Below are 22,125 nucleotides of genomic sequence, written 5' to 3' on the forward strand. Positions count from 1 at the left end.
TTGGGGCAAACCTGCATTAAAGTCATATTGTTTGAATGTATGACCATCGAGGACAACCTGAACTTTTTTAGTTAACAAGAATCTTATTGTATAAACTATTCATCCAGTAATAACACATGACTCAATTTTAATGAAAAGATCTTCATGCCAAACCTTGCCAAAGATTTAGTATATATGTAGCGCTACTGTCCTAGCTTCACATTTCTTGTTCAGGGAATAGTATAAGCATTTAGAGATGATTGGTGAGATATTTGCAGTAAAAGAAGTTTGCCTAACTCCATACTGTCAGTCGAAAGAAGTTTAACATTCATGAGGTTCTGAACTATCATTTGATTTATTAACGACTCAATGATTTTAGCAAAGAGATGGAAGAACTGATAGGGCGATAATTAATGATACTTTTACCACTGTTAAATTAGAGGTAATTTTCCAACTATCTGGGGAGGAATATTCAGCAAGCAATCTGATGTAGAGTTTGGAAAGAACAGGGACTAGCTCAGAATAGCTTATCATATAGCAGAGATAAGATCAGGTCTACTCGCCTTGTAGGTGTCTATGTTTTTATCATACCCTGAGCATGGGAAGGAATTCCGTGATCATTATTTGATAAATACTGAAAATTTAATTAAAATTGGTTAATTTCCTTTCGGCATGAAGAAGAAAAGACAGTCGAAAACTACATTATGCAAACCCAAGGCTGAATTTTCACATGGCAAGACACGAATTGCAGACAAAATTTGGATGAATCAGCACACTCATTTTTAAATGGCTATGTCAAATAACTGAACAGTGTGAGTTCGATCAAATAGTGAGGGATACCCTTGTAGTCAACTCCTTCACATTCGGAATTTATCTAAAGTCAGTGCAGAAATCCTTAATCAAAGAGAGCAATAATCTGACCATAGTGAGAGCGCTACGGACGCATAGTAGAGATAGAGGAGGCGATTTGCAAGCAAGTTGAAGTGATACGTACCCCAGTGGAAGAGAGCAGTACACATGCAATAAAGGCAAGGAATGATAAAAAGACGATATTGTGGCAAAGGACACCCTCGAGGAGAATGCCAAGGAAAATCGTGCATAATATGCAACAAAAAAGGACACTTTACCAACGTTTGCCAATCCAAGATGGGAGATAAAAAAAAACAGGTACAGAAAAGAACGATACGATACAGCCACAGTGGCATAAAACCAGACGAATCCACATGGCGATGCAAGGTGAAAGTAACATTAGTGGTTCAAGAGAAGACCTTTATTTCCACTTCATTCAGCAGTTGCCATCATCCACTACCGAGGCATATGCTAAATAAAAAATTGGTAATAGTCAGATGCAAATAGACATTGATGTAAAGGTCGATACAGGTGCTATGAGCAACCTTTTACCCAAGGAAATATACAATAAACTACATGGAGTAACACTCAACGCCAGTGGCGGCTCGTGCCTGAGATTAGTGGGGGTGCTGCTGCTACTTCAAAAATTTTACATATTTTTTTAATATCGTGTAAAAGAAATTCTAATATATAAATAAATATTTAATCAAATAATAAACAAACATTCAAATAAATATTCAAATATATAACAAAGACAAATAATCAATTAGAAATGGATAATACGCAAAAACATTTTTATTAAAAGTATTTTTTTTAAATTATGTACACTTTACAGAATAATAAAAATAATATATACATTTATTCCTTTTAAACTTTTCAGATTAAGTTTGCATTTTTTTTTTCAAACCAACGAAAAACATTTTAAAAATAACTTATTTTTTTATAAAAACAAAAAGGAAAACCTTTGAAATTTACTTGCCTCCCTACGAGGGTTAATTTAGGAGTTTACTATTTGAAAATAGCGTTTTATTTAATAACAGTTTTATTTACAAAATTTATTTTTTTAAATATATTTAAAAAACGTATTTGTAAATAAAATACAAAATAAAAAAGTTTACATTTTTATATAGTGAGCAAACAAACAAAAATATTTAAAGATACAAAACTTTATTTACAAATCTTTTAACAACTTGCATTGTATATAAAAAGAACAAACAAACTTGGCTATTTACTGACCTTCCCATGCCGGTAAAGATTGACATAAAGTGGAGATTTATTATAAGAAAATAGAGTGTCATATATAAGCATGATAAAACATCGAATTTTAATGTAGCTTTCTCCTCAAAGAAAACAAAAAATTAAAATTGTCTCAGTCCAGAAGGATTTCTAATTACTTTTTTTAATGCGTATTATCTGCCCCATCTACTAACAAATTCAATAAAACTGTTTTATTTTTGTTTTTTTTACTTACAAACACATTTTAATTAAAAAAAAAAACCTTGTGTAAAAAATCCATTTTTCAAAGTGTAAAACTTCTAACATTGTCCTGGAGGCAAATAAATGCTAATTTTTTTATATCTAAAACAGGGTGATTCTTTTCTGGGACGCCAGGACACCAACTCGCCAAAAAGTACGCCACGGGCCAAATTTCATTCCGTCATAAAAAAACTTTTATACAGAACAAAAAAACAACAACTTGTTTTTACACTTTTATCGGAATTATTTACTTCAACTCCGTTGTTGGATATTAAAAATAATAAACACGGTTTTCAATATATAATTTCATGTTTATTCGCGAGATAAAAGTGTAAAAATAAGGGGTTTTTTTCTGTAGAAATTTGTTTTCCTGACGGAATGAAATTTGGGGCGTGGCGTACTTTTTGGCGAGCTGGCATCCTGGCGTCCCAGAAAACTACTTAAAACAAACAAAAAGGCAGGTAGATGGAAAAGTAACTTTATTTTTATGGTAAGATTTATTTATTGTATATTTGATTATTTCCCTTGGTCGCGTATTAGCTTTACTGCTAAATCCCAGAATACATTTAATAAAAAAAAACAGTTTCTGCATATTATATATTTCCGTCTGCTACCGAATTCAATCGCAACACTAAAAGTGTGCGTATTAAAAAAAAGAAAAAAATGAAAAGAAAAAGAACAATATTTTATGTAAAAGAACACGTTATATACATATTTTAATAATAATAAAAAATTTTTTTAAATAAACCTCCTTTTTTTTTTTCTTTCAATAACAATGTTATCATATCTATACAGGCGCACACTCTAAGCAAACAACGAATTTCATGACGCGAAACTGCGACAAGCGACAGTTCCTCAGGCGGCTTTCATCGGCTGTCTAAAGCATCTAAAGCGCGCATGTGCACAAGAGAATTTCATTAAGAAAGTGTAACTGTGAATGTCACAGCTCCAAGCAAGTTTTATTTTCGTTTTTATATGAATTTGGAGATACCGACATTAAACTTAATGATTTTATAATGTACACAGAGAAAAAAATAATAAAAAAACAAACGTATTATTTTTAATTTTATCATTAATATTGTGAAGAAATAACTTGGGGTGCTGCAGTCGCACAGCTCCATGCACGAGCCGCCACTCCTCAAAGGGACAGCCATATGGTAAATCGCATTTAGTGTAACAATGATTGACCAGGAAGGAACATGCCGGCTAGGGGTAAGATTTCCACAATAAATTTGTCAATGCAAAATTCCCTGTTGTGAATTAAAAAGGGACCATATTGATAGGACTACAGGCATAGAGGGCATTAGGGCTAGTGACCCTAAACTTAGCTGTGAATACAGACAGTTAAAAAAATAATCAGGTGCAAACAAACGATGACCAAGCATAACAAAAAAATACAAAGACCGTCTGAATAACCAGATCGAGCCTGTCATGAGTATCATCTAGGCCTGTCATGAGGATCATCTAGGCCTGTCATGAGGATCATCTAGGCCTGTCATGAGGATCATCTAGGCCTGTCATGAGTATCATCAAGGCCGGTCATGAGGATAATCTAGGCCTGTCATGAGTAATATCTAGGCCTGTCATGAGGATCATCTAGCCTAATGAGTATCATCGATGCCTCTCAGGAGTATCATCTAGGCCTGTAATGAGTATCATCTTGGCCTTGCATGAGTATCATCTATGCCTAGCATGAGTATAATCGTTGCCTAGCATGAGTACCATCTATGCCTAGCATAAGTATCATCTATGCCTGTCATGAGTATCATCAATGCCTGTAATGAGTATTATCTAGGCCTTGCATGAGTATCATCTATGTCTGTCATGAGTATCATTTATGCCTAGCAGGAGTATCATCTATGCCTAGCATGAGTATCATCTAGGACTTGCATGAGTATCATCTATGCCGGTCATGAGGATCATCTAAGACTTGCATGAGTATCATCTAGGCCTGTCATGAGTATCATCTAGGCCTAGCATGAGTATCATCTATGCCTATCATGAGTATCGTCTATGCCTATCATGAGTATCATCAAAGCTTAGCATGAGTATCATCTAGGCCTAGCATGAGTATCATCTATGCCTGTAATGAGTATCATCTGGGCCTGTCATGAGTATCATCTATGCCTGTACTGAGTGTAATCGAGGACTGTTATGAGTATCATCTATACCTCTCATGAGTATAATCTAGGCCTGTCATGAGTATCATCTAGGCCTGTCATGAGTATAATCTAGGCCTTGCATGAGTATCATCTATAACTATCATGAGTATCATCTAGGCCTAGCATGAGTATCATCTAGGCCTGTAATGAGTATCATCTAGGCCTGTCATGAGTATCATCTATGCCTGTCATGAGTATCATCTAGGCCTTGCATGAGTATCATCTAGGCCTGTCATGAGTATCATCTAGGCCTGTCATGAGTATCATCTAGGCCTGTCATGAGTATCATCTAGGCCTGTCATGAGTATCATCTAGGCCTGTCATGAGTATCGTCTATGCTTGTCATGAGTATCATCTATGCCTAGCATGAGTATCATCTATGCCTGTCATGAGTATCATCTATGCCTGTCATGAGTATTATCTATGCCTGTCATGAGTATCATTTAGGCCTAGCATGAGTATAATCTATGCCTGTAATGAGTATCATCTAGGCCTAGCATGAGTATCATCTAGGCTTGTCATGAGTATCATCTATGCCTAGCATGAGTATCATCTTTGCCTGTAATTAGAATGATCAAGGCTTTTAATGAGTATCATCTATGTCTGTAATCAGTATCATCTAGGCCTGTTATGAATATCATCTGGGCCTGTCATGAGTATCATCTGAGCCTGTCATGAGTATCATCTGGGCCTGTCATGAGTATCATCTAGGCCTGTAATGAGTATCATCTAGGCCTAGCATGAGTATCATCTAGGCCTAGCATGAATATCATCTAGGCCTGTCATGAGTATCGTCTAGGCCTGTAATGAGTATAATCTATGCCTAGCATGAGTATCATCTATACCTGTAATGAGTATCATCTAGGCCTGTCATGAGTTTCATCTAGGCCTAACATATCATCTAGGCCTAGCATGAGTGTCATCTATGTCCAGCATTAGTATCATATAGCCCTGTCATGAGTATCATCTAAGCTGTAATGAGTATCATCTAGGCCTGTCATGAGTCTCATCTAGGACTGTCATGAGTATCATCTAGGCCTAGCATGAGTATCATCTATGTCTAGTATGAGTATTATCTATGCCTGTTATGAGTATCATATATGCCTCGCAAATCATCTATGCCTGTTATGAGTATCACCAAGGCGTAGCATGAGTATCATCTAGGCCTGTCATGAGTATCATCTAGAACTGTCATGAGTATCAGCTTGGCCTGTCATGAGTATCATCTAGGCCTGTCATGAGTATCATCTAGGCCTTGCATGAGTATTATCTAGGCCTGTCATGAGTATCATCTAGGCCTTTCATGAGTATCATCTAGGCCTTTCATGAGTATCGTCTATGCTTGTCATGAGTATCATCTTTGCCTGTAATTAGAATGATCAAGGCCTTTAATGAGTATCATCTATGTCTGTAATCAGTATCATCTAGGCCTGTCATGAGTATCATCTGGGCCTGTCATGAGTATCATCTAGGCCTGTCATGAGTATCATCTAGGCCTGTCATGAGTATCGACTAGGCCTGTAATGAGTATAATCTATGCCTAGCATGAGTATCATCTATACCTGTAATGAGTATGATCTAGGCCTGTCCTGAGTATCATCTAGGCCTAGCATGAGTATCATCTAGGCCTCGCATATCATCTAGGCCTAGCATGAGTGTCATCTATGTCCAGCATTAGTATCATATAGCCCTGTCATGAGTATCATCTAGGCTGTAATGAGTATCATCTGGGCCTCTCATGAGTCTCATCTAGGACTGTCATGAGTATCATCTATGTCTAGTATGAGTATTATCTATGCCTGTCATGAGTATCATATATGCCTTGCATATCATCTATGCCTGTCATGAGTATCACCAAGACGTAGCATTAGTATCATCTATGCCTGTTATGAGTATAATCTATGCCTAGTATGAGTATCATCTATGCCTAGCAGGAGTATAATCTAGGCCTGTCATGAGTATCATCTAGGACTTGCCTGAGTATCATCTATGCCTGTCATTAGGATATTCTAGGACTAGCATGAGTATCATCTAGGCCTGTCATGAGGATATTCTAGGCCTGTCATGAGTATCATCTATGCCTGTCATGAGGATATTCTAGGACTAGCATGAGTATCATCTAGGCCTATCATGAGTATCATCTAGGCCTGTCATGAGTATCATCGAGGGCTAGCATGAGTATCATCTAGGCCTAGCATGAGTATCATCTAAGCCTGTCATGAGTATAATCTAGGCCTGTCATGAGTATCATCTAGGCCTAGCATGAGTATCATCTAGGCCTAGCATGAGTATCACAAAGGCCTCTCATGGGTATCACCTAGGCCTAGCATGAGTATCATCTAGGCTTGTCATGAGTATCATCTTGGCCTGGCATGAGTATCATCTATGCCTAGCATGAGTATCATCATTGCCTGTAATTAGGATCATCAAGGCCTTTAATGAGTATCATCTATGTCTGTAATGAGTATCATCACGGCCTCTTATGACTATCATCTGGGCCTGTCATGAGTATCATCTAGGCCTGTCATGAGTATCATCTAGGCCTAGCATGAGTATCATCTAGGCCTGTCATGAGTATCGTCTATGCCTGTCATGAGTATCATCCATGCCTAGCATGAGTATCATCTATACCTGTAATGAAAATCATCTAGGTCTGTCATGAGTATCATCTAGGACTAGCATGAGTATCATCTATGTCCAGCATTAGTATTATATAGTCCTGTCATGAGTATCATCTAGGCCTAGCATGAGAATCATCTATGCCTGCAATGAGTATCATCTTGGCCTAGCATGAGTATCATCTATGCTTGTCATGAGTATCATCTAAGCCTGTCATGAGTGTAATCGAGGCCTGTTATGAGTATCATCTGTGCCTGCAATGAGTATCATCTAGGCCTAGACTGAGTATCAACTAGGCCTAGCATGAGTATCATCTAAGCCTGTCATGAGTATAATCGAGGCCTGTCATGAGTATCATCTAGGCCTAGCATAAGAATCATCTAGGCCTAGCATGAGTATCATCTAGGCCTGTCATGAGTATCACCTAGGCCTGTCATGAGTATCACCTAGGCCTGTCATGAGTATCACCTAGGCCTGTCATGAGTATCACCTAGGCCTAGCATGAATATCAGCTATGCCTGTCATGAGTCTCATATATGACTGTCATGAGTATCATCTATGCCTGTCATGAGTATCATCTAGGCCTAGGATGAGTTTCATCTAAGCCTGTCATGAGTATCATCTAGTCCTAGCATGAGTATCATCTAGTCCTAGCATGAGTATCATCTTTGCCTGCAATGAGTATCATCTATGCCTGTAATGAGTATCATCTATGCCTAGCATGAGTATCATCTAGGCCTTGCATGAGTATCATCTAGGCCTAGCATGAGTATCACCTAGGCCTGTCATGTGTATCACCTAGGCCTAGCATGAGTATCAGCTATGCCTGTCATGAGTATCATCTATGCGTAGCATGAGTATCATCTAGGCTGTCATGAGTATCATCTAGGCCTGTCGAGTATCATCTAGGCCTAGCATGAGTATCATCTAGGCCTATCATGAGTATAATCTAGGCCTGTCATGAGTATCATCTAGGCCTGTCATGAGTATCATCTATGCCTACCATGAGTATGATGCCTGTAATTAGGATCATCAAGGCCTGACATGTGTATCATCTAGGCCTTTAATGAGTATCATCTATGCCTTTCATGAGTATGATCTAGGCCTGTCATGAGTATCATCTAGGCCTGTCATGAGTATCATCTAGGCCTGTCATGAGTATCATCTAGGCCTAGCATGAGTATCATCTAGGCATAGCCTGATTATCAACTAGGCCTGTCATGACTATCATCTAGGCCTGTAATGAGTATAATCTAGGCCTGTCATGAGTATCATCTAGGCCTGTCATGAGTATCATCTATGCCTAGCATGAGTATCATCTATGCCTAGCATGAGTACCATCTAGGCCCAGCATGAGTATCATCTAGTCCTGGAATGAGTATCATCTAGGCCTTTCATGAGTATTATCTAGGCCTAGCATGAGTATCTTCCAGGCCTGTCATGAGTATCATCTAGGCCTGTCATGAGTATCATCTAGGCCTAGCATATCTAGGCCTGTAATATCATCTAGGCCTAGCATATCATCTAGGCCTTTCATGAGTATCATCTAGGCCTGTCATGAGTATCATCTATGCCTGTCATGAGTATCATCTAGGCATGTCATGAGTATCATCTTGCCATGTCATGAGTATCATCTAGGCCTAGCAAAGACTGTGAAGAAATTGAACTGCATGTCCAAAGTATGATGAAGTATCTTAATTTTCACTAACCAGAATAGGGCTGAAACATTGCAAAAAGAATTTACAAATGTGGTAATATCTGGCTGGCTTGCAAATCGAACTGACTACCCAAGTTATCTCTTACCGTTTTGGAACTTTAGAGATGTGGTTCAAGATGGTGTTTTGCTAAAGAGCAATAAAATCATAATACCAGCCTCCCTACAAAGAAGTATATTGTAATAACTTCATGCATCACATCAAGGAGTTGAGAAAACCAGACTAAGAGCCTGATCAGTTCTTTATTGGGTTCAAAGACATTGAATATAGAGTACTTAATTGTCCCAACTAAATTTTTTTTTCATTAATTTGAGAGGACTGCGAGGATCATATTGGTCCAATTCATAAAAACTAAAAGCAAAAAATAAAATATTTTCAAATTTAGTTGGACGTCGATTGCGTTATATCAGTTAAACAGAATAATCTCATGTGAGTAAAGGATTTTATTTTATTCTATTTTTTATTTTTATTTATTTATTTATTTATTTCATTACTTCAAAAAATGCTGTGAAGAGCATACTGGTGATAAAAAGTATTTGAATCTCCGCAAATGTCAACCTTACGTCATAGCTCATGCGGAAGTTACAACAGTATAGGATTGCCTCAACAGGCTATACACTCACATCAGACCTAAATCGTAGCAGAATGAGGATATCGTCTACGGTAATCATGTAGGACCACTGATAACGGAAGACTGATGTAGAACCTGAACTGGTAAATGGGCCCTGGTAACGTCATGGGGAGCAGCATGACAGTTATGCGCTTTGGCGGAAGAACTAAAGAATCCGTCAATGGCAGGGCACAAAAGACGCTGAGCGGAAGAATCATTAAGAGATCAACAAGCAGGTTCAACTAGTCTAATTGAGAAATTACTGCGATTCGCCTGTAGACGTAACTCACACAGGTGATATCCGAGCTATTGAAAGATTCAATATGACTCTAAATCAAACCAGAATTCCATACCACATCGACCGCCACATGGGTAACCAAGGGTCGCTACTTGGTGTGCCGGCACTGATCACAGCTATCGACAAGTTTACTACAGCACCAAAACCTAAGTTAGCAAAATGTAGACATACCATCAAAATGTACGGACACTTCAACCCACATCTCAACTATCAGAACTTGTTGCTTCATCCAAAGAACACGATATCGATATTGTGTGTATTCAAGAGCACCGTCTCTTCCACAACGACATGGACATAAAGTACAATGAAATTGGTAACAGCTGGACACTAGTATCAGCGTCAGCATGGAAAACTTCGACAAATAGTACCATTGGGGGAGTAGGACTTCTGCTTAGCCCTCGAGCATTGAAATCATTGAAAAGTGCTGAGAAGATAACACAAAGGATAATTCTTGCTACCTTCAGTGGTAATCCTGATACTAGTGTTATTTGTTGCTACAGCCCTACCAACGTCAGTGACAAGCAAGAGATCCTGAATTTCTACGATGAACTGTCAGCAATAGTGCGCTCAATCCCCAAACATAATTTATTGGTTATCGGAGGTGACATGAATGCACATATAGGATGGGAAGACAACAAGCATAAGTTTTCTTTCCATGATGGAACAAACCGAAATGGAGAGTATCTATTAACTTTTCTCCTTGAAAACAACCTACAATGCATGAATACCCATTTTCAGAAAAGACTCGGTAAGCTCTAGACCCACCAATCCCCAAATGGAGACAAGGCACAACTGGACTATCTTTTTATGAATAAGAAGTGGATCAATAGCTGTCATAACTGTGATGATTATAGGAGTTTCTATGGTGTGTCTACTGATCATAGGATTGTAATCTCTAAGTTGAAGTTAAGCCTACGAGTGAACAAAACTAAAAAATCATCTAGACAGCCCTACAACTGGTCAATGTTGTCACATGACAATCAGATCAAACAGAGATTCATCTTCGAACTTCAAAACAGATTTGATGCTTTACAAGCACAAGAGCAGGAACCAACTGTTAATACCACCTATGAAAACTTTGTTAAATTGCACCAAGAAGCAGCAAAGAAGTGCATACCTCTGAAGCCCAAGGTAAAGCGAAAAGTACCATGGGAAAATGATAAAATAATATTAAAACGAGAAAAGTTAAAAAAGCATAATCAAAAAGCAACATAAATACCCCACTCGACAGAATACAAAATTAAGGAAGCAGGCGCGTCAAGAGCTTAGTATGATGTACCTATCAGAACAACAGAAGCATGTTCAAGAACAAATAGATCGAATCCAGAATGCAGCAGATAACAAACAATCCTATCTGGCTTGGCAAGTAGTAAATGAGATATCTGGGCGCAAACGACCTGCCAAAGCTAAGTTAAAGGCAAACACTCCAGAAAATGCATGTTAGAAATGGAAAGCACATTTTGAAAAGCTACTCGGACACAAACCAGAAGTAACAGACCAACCAATTCAGCCGATTGTTGTACAGGAACTCGATATTGAGAAGGGTGGTTTTACAATGGAGAAACTTCTAAATGTACTAAAGAAGACGAAGAATCGTAAAGCTGCGGGCTTAGATAACATACCTCCTGAAGTATGGAAGACAGGTGGTTTCAATGACATACTTCTTAATTCATGCAATTCTGTATATAATCAAAAAATTATTCATATATGGATGGAAGGATGCATACTTCCCTTCCCCAAGAAGGGTGACCTAAGCATACCAAGCAACTGCAGAGGAATAACACTCCAATTGCAGCAAAAATCTACAATGCCATGTTTCTCAACCGTATCCAACCAAAGATCGAGGAAGTGCTCAGGAAGAACCAAAATGGATTTAGAAAGAATCACTTTACTACTAGTCAAATACTTACTGTTAGGAGACTGATTGAAGGAGTCAAAGCAAAAAGCATTGAGGCAGTCATGATCTTTGTAGATTTCTCTAAAGCATTCGCCTCCGTACATAGAGGAAAAATAGCCAGCATATTAAAAGCATATGGCATTCCACATGAAGTCATTAATGCTATCATGATGCTATATGAGCACACTCGAGCAATGGTCAGGTCCCCAGATGGGGACACTGAATTTTTCGACATCTGCACTGGGGTTCTACAAGGAGATACTCTTGCCCCTTTTCTTTTCATTGTATGTCTTTACTTTGTACTTCGCACCTCTGTTGATATACACAACATGTTAGGCTTCACCCTAAATAAAATCAGAAACAGACATCATCAATCAGAACACATAACTGATGCAGATTACGCATACGATATTGCTTTGTTTGCGAACAACACTGCTGATGCATAAACACTGTTACGTAAGCTAGAAAAGTCTGCAAATGACATTGGTCTCCACATAAATGCGGATAAGACAAAGTTTATGACTTTCAATGTGAAGAGAGAGATCAGGGCTTTGGTTGGATCAACACTGAAAGAAGTCACTGAGTTTACGTATCTGGGCAGCACCATAGTTTCCACAGAGAGAGATATCGGAATTCGCATCTCAAAAGCATGGACCGCATTGGATGGGCTACATTCAGTATGGACTTCGAGACTGGCTAACAAACTGAAAAGGCAGTTCTTCAGGGCAGTGGTAGAGTCTGTCCTTGTTTACGGTGCTACAACCTGGACACTCACCAAAAGATTGGAAAGAAAACTAGATGGCACATACACCCGTATGCTAAGAACAATATTAAATATATCTTGGCAAAATCATCCCATGAAGCAGCAACTTTATGGCAATCTACCTGCCATATCTAATACCATCAGAGAAAGACGCCTACGATTTGCCAGTCATTGTCTGAGGAGCAAGCATGAATTGGTGAGTGATGTATTGCTATGGACTCCATGACATGGACGCGCATGCAGAGGACAGCCTAGATCCACGTACATCCAACAAATAGCACATGATGCCAACTGTGAACCTGAAGATCTGAGGCAGCTGATGGAAGACAGGAAACTCTGGAGAGGAAAAGTCACATTGGTCTAGGCAAGGAGCCCGTCATGATGACGACGATGATGAAGATACAACAAAGAAAATAGACAGCGGCAAAATACACAAAATGGCAAAATAAAAAAAATAGCAAAATGCAAAAATGAAAAAGAGAGAATAAACGCAGATGGACAGCTGAAAAGAAACATTTATTTCCTCATAAATACATGAGGAAAATGTAGAGGAAAATGTAGAGGAAAATGTAGAGAAAGTCGATCGATGAAGACTCTGGAAGCATGAAAGGTTGGAGAACAGGAAATGTTGTACCTGGACAGCAGTAGAGACTGGATAGACAAAAATGCAGGATAACTGGAGATGTGGATGGGCAGCATGGAATGACTTCATATGGAGATTGATGTTGATGTGTCTAACGTGTCTGAGGTAGGTCCGTATGGACGTGGTTCAGGTGTAACCCAGCAGGGGTCAGATCATACACATGCGAGCAAGAAAATATGCACCGACCGAAGTCCCTATGATAACACCTTTATCATCGTCTAGTGGTGGACTCTTCAAGGGTTATCAGACCTTCATTGGTCATTGGATGCTCGGAGCACACAAAACATGCACGACCCTAAGTCTGTGTGGCAACACCATTTACTTTGGCCGGCTGTATGTCGCTTTGACTTCATGCTGAGTTCTCTTCTCACAATGGCTTGGTCTGCACCTTCACTGTCTATGCGTAGGGTAAATCAGAAATCAATTGCACCTTTAATTCAACAGGCAATCAACAAATAAAGAAAAAAAACAGTGATCATTTTTCTTATAAACAAAAAATAATTATGCACTGAAAGTTACACAACTTTGATCGTTCATAAGTTGTGATTCTAAATACAAATGCTCTGGGGACTGGCGGCTTCCATTAGTAAAGTTATGGCGAATAACCCTAAGTCAGGGGGCTTTTCTCTGCATAGTGTAGATTCAAGAGCTTAGAATGATATGAGATTTAAATCAGGGGTTTCTCTCTGACTGGTTTGAAAGCTCCAAGGCAGTTGACAGAGTGTGCCTTCAGTCAGGAGCTATTTTTGCCTTTCATTATATTGAGAATCAAGTGGGCTTAACCCCATCTGATCCCCAGAATTCTATTCCACAATACCCAGAAAATTAATCTCAGACAGTTTTTTTTTTTTTAAATTCTCAAACTAAAAAAAATGTCCTTTTCTTCTTCTTCCTTAATCTGCCACTCCCAACAAAAGAGTTTGTTGCCTTCAGCCTCCATCCATTAGAGGGTTTCTACCCTTCACCATCATTCATGTGGGAGGGTCCATCCTTCATTTACATAACCAATAACAATTTCGTATTAGTAAAAACAAATAATTTGGTTATCTTTTTGGGGTGATCAAATTCCTGGACAATGACTAACAGCAACTTGATTTTGTATCCACCATTTTGTTTACCTTATCCAAAGAAACTCATACCATCTGACCTATATTTCAAGTGACCCAATAATAATTTTTTGACCACCCAGAATTTGGTTAACAACCTTCCTTCACAAGGGAGGCCTATCCAAATGCACGTCAAATCACCAAAAAGCGCTATTTCTGACATTTTTTTTTGGGGGGGGGATCTTTATTTTGAAGTGTCTAATTTTCAGTGTTCTTTTTTTTAATGACTGTTTATGGCAGCAGAAATAATCATGAAATAAACCAGTTTCTTCTTTATCAAAATCCACAAATAAGTAGGTGTGTGTGTTAAATTGATATCATAACAACCTTTCTTAACAATGCTCTCTCTTTCCATCATCACAGCCATCATCATCATCATCATCATCATCATCATCATCGTCACTGTCACGCAGGCTGGATCGACAGGAACAGTGGTTGTAAGAATAAGCCGGATCCTGGCACTGAAACGGTTCTTTGAGATATGTAGCTTTTAAATCTTTCTATTTTTTGTGCTGTTTCTGCTATTGATGGTGTTTTTTTGTTGTATCAATCTGCCTCATTCTCTTTTTTTAACTTGAATTATTTCATTTTCCCAAGGTAACTTTTATTTCAGGTTTTCTTTCTGTGGGATTAATAGATCTGCAATTTCATTTTGGGCTTTGGTGAAGTTCAACATCTTTACCTTTACTTTCATTCTCAGCATTCCTTTGAAACGCTTCATAGCGATTTCTTACAGTGAGACTGAATTGGTTTTGTAGATCCTCATTTTGTTGCAGTAGCTCCCGATCATAGTTAGTATTTGCATGTTGACTTATTTGCTTGTAAACAGATTAATATTCAACGTAATTATGTGGTGATCAACAGAAGTAGATATAGTCTCGAATGGATAAAAGCATAAATGCCACCGCAAACAGCCAATGACAAACAGGCAGAGAAAGAGGTTTTAAGGCTAAGATCAATGCAAACAGCCAAGACAAGTATTTGAAGAAATGAAAGTGCCTTTTTCAAAATCTACTCGGCAAAGAGCCCATTATATGAGTCCTTCATCCAAATTAATTCCTGACACAAGTTAGCAATAAAAACTGGGCCATTCATTGAAAATGAATTGCAAATAGTTTTGAGGAAACTAAAAAAACAAGAAAGCAGCTGGTCTTGACAAAATTCCACTTGAAGTATTGAAAACAAGCAAGTTTAATGACCTCCTACTATATTATTGTAACAGAGTGTACAAAGGCAATACAGTTAAATCATGAACTGAAAGTTGCATGCTGCCCTTCCGAAAGAAAGGAGATCTCAGTCAGCACCAAAAGTTGCAAAAGTATACAATGGGATGCCCCTTAATATAATGCAAACTGAAATGGAAGAGATGCTCAGAAGAAACCAAAATGGGTTTAGAAAAACAATCAAATTTGGAAAAAAGTTAGAAAAATTATTGAAGGAGTAAAAGCAAAGCAACTACTGTTCATAGATTTTTTTCAAGCTTTTGATTCGGTTCACAGAGAAAAGATGAAACATATTTTGTTGATATATAGTATCCCAGAAGAAATCATTTCAGATGTAATGATTCCATATAAAAGTACTAAAGCGATGGTTCACTCTCCGAACGGTGACACTAACTTCTTTGAAATAAAAGCTACAATGCGTTTACCTTTGCCATTTTCCAGTGCCATTAATATCTGTGCAATTTACTGATGCTATTGTACTGCGTCATTTTTACCATGCATTGTTATGATGATAATATTTTGTTATGATGATAATATTTTGTTATGATGATAATATTTTGTTATGATGATAATATTTTGTTATGATGTATTATAAATGTGTATTGCATTGTTATGATGATAATATTAAAATACAATACACATTTATTTTACGAGTAAAATAAATTTGCATTGTTATGATGATAATATTAAAATACAATACACATTTATTTTACGAGTAAAATAAATTTGCATTGTTATGATGATAATATTAAAATACAATACACATTTATTTTACGAGTAAAATAAATGTGTATTGCATTGTTATGATGATAATATTAAAATACAAGGCAAATTTATTTTACGAGTAAAATAAATGTGTATTGCATTGTTATGACGATAATATTAAAATACAATGCAAATTTATTTTACGAGTAAAATAAATGTGTATTGCATTGTTATGATGATAATATTAAAATACAAGGCAAATTTATTTTACGAGTAAAATAAATGTGTATTGCATTGTTATGATGATAATATTAAAATACAAGGCAAATTTATTTTACGAGTAAAATAAATGTGTATTGCATTGTTATGATGATAATCTTAAAATACAATGCAAATTTATTTTACGAGTAAAATAAATGTGTATTGCATTGTTATGATGATAATATTAAAATACAATGCAAATTTATTTTACGAGTAAAATAAATTTGCATTGCATTGTTATGATGATAATATTAAAATACAATGCAAATTTATTTTACGAGTAAAATAAATGTGTATCGAATTTTATGAGTAAAATAAATGTGTATTGAATTTTATGAGTAAAATAAATGTGTATTTCACTTTACGAGTAAAATAAATGTGTATTTCACTTTACGAGTAAAATAAATGTGTACGGCATTTTATGAGTAAAATAAATGTGTATTGCATTTTACGAGTAAAATAAATGTGTTTCATGAGTAAAACAAATGTGTATAGCATTTTATGACTAAAAAAATGGGTATTGCATTTTATGACTAAAATTAATTTGCATTGTATTTTATGAGTCAAATAAATGTGTATTGCATTTTATGAGTAAATTAAATTTATATTGCATTTTACGAATAAATTAAATTTGTATTGCATTTTATGAGTAAAATAAATGTGCATTGCATTTTATGAGTAAAATAAATGTGTATTGCCTTTTATGAGTAAATTAAATGTGTATTGCCTTTTACGAGTAAAATACATGTGTATTGCATTTTATGAGTAAATTAAATTTATATTGCATTTTATGAGTAAATTAAATGTGTATTGCATTTTATGAGTGAAATAAATGTGTATTGCATTTTATGAGTAAATTAAATTTATATTGCATTTTACGAGTAAATTAAATGTGTATTGCATTTTATGAGTAAAATAAATGTGCATTGCATTTTATGAGTAAAATAAATGTGTATTGCCTTTTATGAGTAAAATACATGTGTTATGCATTCTATCAGAAAAATAAATGTGTTTTATGAGTAAAATAAATGTTTTATGCATTCTATCAGAAAAATAAATGTGTTTTATGAGTAAAATAAATGTGTATTGCATTTTATGAGTAAAGTAAATGTTTTATGAGTAAAATAAATGTGTATTCCATTTTATGAGAAAAATAAATGTTCTTTATGAGTAAAATAAATGTGTATTGCATTTTTGAGTAACATAGATGTGTATTGCATTTTATCAGTAAAGTAAATGTGTGTTGTATTTATCGAGTAAAATAAATGTGTATTGCATTTTATGAGTAAAATAAATGTGTTTTATTAGTAAAATAAATGTGTATTGTATTGTATTAGTAAAATAAATGTGCATTGCCTTTTATGAGTAAAATAAATGGGTTTTATGAGTAAAATAAATATGTATTGCATTTTATCAGTAAAATAAATGTGTGTTGCAGTTTACGAGAAAAATAAATGTGTTTAATGAGTAAAATAAATGTGTATTGTATTTTATGAGTAAAATAAATGTATATTGCATTTTATGAGTAAAATAAATTTTTTATGAGTAAAATAAATGTGTATTGCATTTTATGAGTAAAATAAATGTGTATTGCATTTTACGAGTAAAATAAATGTGTTTCATGAGTAAAACAAATGTGTATTGTATTTTATGAGTAAAATAAATGTTGTATGAGAAAATAAATGTGTATTGCATATTATGAGTAAAATAAATGTATATTGCATTTTATATGTAAAGTAAATGTGTATTGCATTTTATGAGTAAAATAAATGTGTATTGCATTTTATGAGTAAAATAAATGTGTATTGCATTTTATGAGTAAAATAAATGTGTATTCCATTTTATGAGTAAAATAAATGTGTATTGCATTTTCTTAGTAAAATAAATGTGTTTTATGAGTAAACTAAATGTGTATTGCATTTTATTAGTAAAATTAATGTGCTTTATGAGTAAAATAAATGTCTATTGTATTTTATGGGTAAAATAAATGTGTATTGCATTTTGTCAGTAAAATAAATGTGTGTTGCATTTTACGAGTAAAATAAATGTGTATTGCATTTTGTCAGTAAAATAAATGTGTGTTGCATTTTACGAGTAAAATAAATGTGTATTGCATGTTATGTGTAAAATAAATGTGTATTGCATTTTATGAGTAAAATAAATGTGTATTGCATTTTATGAGTAAAATAAATGTGTATTGCATATTATGAGTAAAATAAATGTGTATTGCATTTTTTGAGTAAAATAAATGTGTATTGCATTTTTTGAGTAAAATAAATGTGTATTGCATTTTATGAGCAAAATAAATGTGTATTGCCTTTTATGTGCAAAATAAATGTGTGTTGCATTTTATGAGTAAAATAAATGTGTATTGCATTTTATGTGTAAAGTAAATGTGTATCGCATTTTATGATAAAATAAATGCGTTTTGCATTTTATGAGTAAAATAAATGTGTGTCATGAGTAAAATAAATGTGTTGTATTTTATGAGTAAAATAAATGTGTTTTACGAGTAAAATAAATGTGTATTGCATTTTATGAGTAAAATAAATGTTTTTTACAAGTAAAATAAATGTGTATTGCATTTAATGAGTAAAATAAATGTTTTAAGAGTAAAATAAATTTGTATTGCATTTTATGAGTAAAATAAATGTGTTTTAGAAGTAAAATAAATGTGTATTGCATTTAATGAATAAAATAAATGTTTTAAGAGTAAAATAAATGTGTATTGCATTTTATGAGTAAAATAAATGTGTATTGATTTTATCAGTAAAATATATGTGTTGTATTTTACGAGTAAAATAAATGTGTTTTATGAGTAAAATAAATGTGTATTGCATTTCCAGAGTAAAATAAATGTGTTTTATGAGTAGAATAAATGTGTATTGCATTTTATGAGTAAAATAAATGTGTGTCATGAGTACAATAAATGTGTATTGCATTTTATGAGTAAAATAAATGTGTATTGCATTTCATGGGTAAAATAAATGTGTATTGCATTTCATGGGTAAAATAAATGTGTATTGCATTTTAAGAGTAAAATAAATGCGTATTGCATTTTATGAATAAAATAAATTTGTTTTATGAGTAAAATAAGTGTGTATTGCATTTCATAAGTAAAATAAATGCGTATTGCATGTTACAAGTAAAATAAATGTGGATTGCATTTTATGAGTAAAATAATTGTGTATTGTACTTACGCATAACATAAATTTGTTTCATGAGTAACATTCATGTGTATTGCATTTTATGAGTAAAATAAATGTGTCATGAGTAAAATAAATATATATTACATTTTATTAGTAAAATAAATGTGTATTGCATTTTATGAGTAAAATGAATGTGTATTGCATTTTATGAGTAAAATGAATGTGTATTGCATTTTATGAGTAAAATAAATGCATTTTATGAGTAAAATTAATGTGTATTGCATTTTATGAGTAAAATAAATGTGTATTGCATTTTATGAGTAAAATAAATGTGTATTGCATTTAATGAGTAAAATAAATGTTTTAAGAGTAAAATAAATTTGTATTGCATTTTATGAGTAAAATAAATGTGTTTTAGAAGTAAAATAAATGTGTATTGCATTTAATGAATAAAATAAATGTTTTAAGAGTAAAATAAATGTGTATTGCATTTTATGAGTAAAATAAATGTGTATTGATTTTATCAGTAAAATATATGTGTTGCATTTTACGAGTAAAATAAATGTGTTTTATGAGTAAAATAAATGTGTATTGCATTTCCAGAGTAAAATAAATGTGTTTTATGAGTAGAATAAATGTGTATTGCATTTTATGAGTAAAATAAATGTGTGTCATGAGTACAATAAATGTGTATTGCATTTTATGAGTAAAATAAATGTGTATTGCATTTCATGGGTAAAATAAATGTGTGTCATGAGTAAAATAAATGTGTATTGCATTTCATGGGTAAAATAAATGTGTATTGCATTTCATGGGTAAAATAAATGTGTATTGCATTTCATGGGTAAAATAAATGTGTATTGCATTTTAAGAGTAAAATAAATGCGTATTGCATTTTATGAATAAAATAAATTTGTTTTATGAGTAAAATAAGTGTGTATTGCATTTCATAAGTAAAATAAATGCGTATTGCATGTTACAAGTAAAATAAATGTGGATTGCATTTTATGAGTAAAATAATTGTGTATTGTACTTACGCATAACATAAATTTGTTTCATGAGTAACATTCATGTGTATTGCATTTTATGAGTAAAATAAATGTGTCATGAGTAAAATAAATATGTATTACATTTTATGAGTAAAATAAATGTGTGTTATGAGTAAAATTAATGTGTATTGCATTTTATGAGTAAAATGAATGTGTATTGCATTTTATGAGTAAAGTAAATGCATTTTATGAGTAAAATTAATGTGTATTGCATTTTATGAGTAAAATAAATGTGTATTGCATTTTATGAGTAAAATAAATGTGTATTGCATTTTATGAGTAAAATAAATGTGTATTGCATTTTATGAGTAAAATAAATGTGTATTGCATTTTAAGAGTAAAATAAATGTGTATTGCATTTTAAGAGTAAAATAAATGTGTATTGCATTTTAAGAGTAAAATAAATGTGTATTGCATTTTATGAGTAAAATAAATGCATTTTATGAGTAAAATAAATGCATTTTTTGAGTAAAATAAATGTGTATTGTATTTTATGAGAAAAATAAATGCATTTTATGAGTAAAATAAATGTGTATTGTATTTTATGAGAAAAATAAATGCATTTTATGAGTAAAATAAATGCATTTTTTTAGTAAAATAAATGTGTATTGTATTTTATGAGTAAAATAAATGCATTTTATGAGTAAAATAAATGCATTTTTTGAGTAAAATAAATGTGTATTGTATTTTATGAGAAAAATAAATGCATTTTATGAGTAAAATAAATGTGTATTGTATTTTATGAGAAAAATAAATGCATTTTATGAGTAAAATAAATGTGTATTGTATTTTATGAGTAAAAATAAGGAGAACATATTTTTTCCTTTGATTGGATTAAGAAATATATAAATATTTCTTATAATATATAAAAATGTTTATTGATATATTAATTAAAACATAAAGACGTTTCTAGAATGTCGTTATTCATAAACATAAATAATAATCGGTGTCTATAAATATAAAAAGGCGTAGAACGCCTTTTTGTTCTTTTTGGAGTCTCTAGTACGTTCCAGGAAGTTCCTTTCAAAACTCATATAAAGAAACGCTATTGGTGGGTAAAGTCAGTTCGTGATATATTCTTGGGATGTACACATAGGCAACCAACGTTCGGATTCCGGCTTCCTCATAACGGCCGTAAAAAACAAAAATCTCACTGAAGGAAGAACTGCTGTTTGGATTCTGGTAAAGTTTTTATTTATTCTTTGAGTTTGTTGACCGAAAAGCACACATTATGTATAGAGCAAACATTTCAAAACACAATACATAAAGAAATACTTTCTTTACAATCTAAGGGAGACAATTTTATTAGCGAGTTCGCCCTTCAAAAAATAATAATCTTTTTCTTTTTAATTTATTTTTTTAATAAATTTCTTTTTCATTAAATCTTTTTCTTTTGTTTTAATTTTATTACATGTGAGTGATGGTAAATCCCTAGAACATACGAGCTATCATCAGCACACATATGTAATAAATGGGGGCTCGTAAAAACAAACAAACAAAAAAAAATCCATTTAGTCAACAATCTTCCGATAAATATATATACAAAAGGAAAATTGATACCAAACTAAATAATAATAAAGAGATTCGTTCTTTCCTTTCTTTACTGAGATAATGACATAAT

General features: G+C 33.6%; 1 protein-coding gene across 3 annotated transcripts in view; it reads right to left on the minus strand.

Annotated features, from left to right (window-relative positions):
- LOC145247890 (UDP-N-acetylglucosamine transporter-like) overlaps nt 1-22,125 on the minus strand; it is a 558,987-nt gene that overhangs the window by 491,754 nt on the left and 45,108 nt on the right. The gene's annotated exons all lie outside the window — the stretch shown is intronic.

This window comes from Euprymna scolopes, chromosome 26 (genome assembly GCF_053919585.1).
Source record: "Euprymna scolopes isolate OS-2025 chromosome 26, ASM5391958v1, whole genome shotgun sequence".
Lineage (NCBI taxonomy): Eukaryota > Metazoa > Mollusca > Cephalopoda > Sepiida > Sepiolidae > Euprymna > Euprymna scolopes.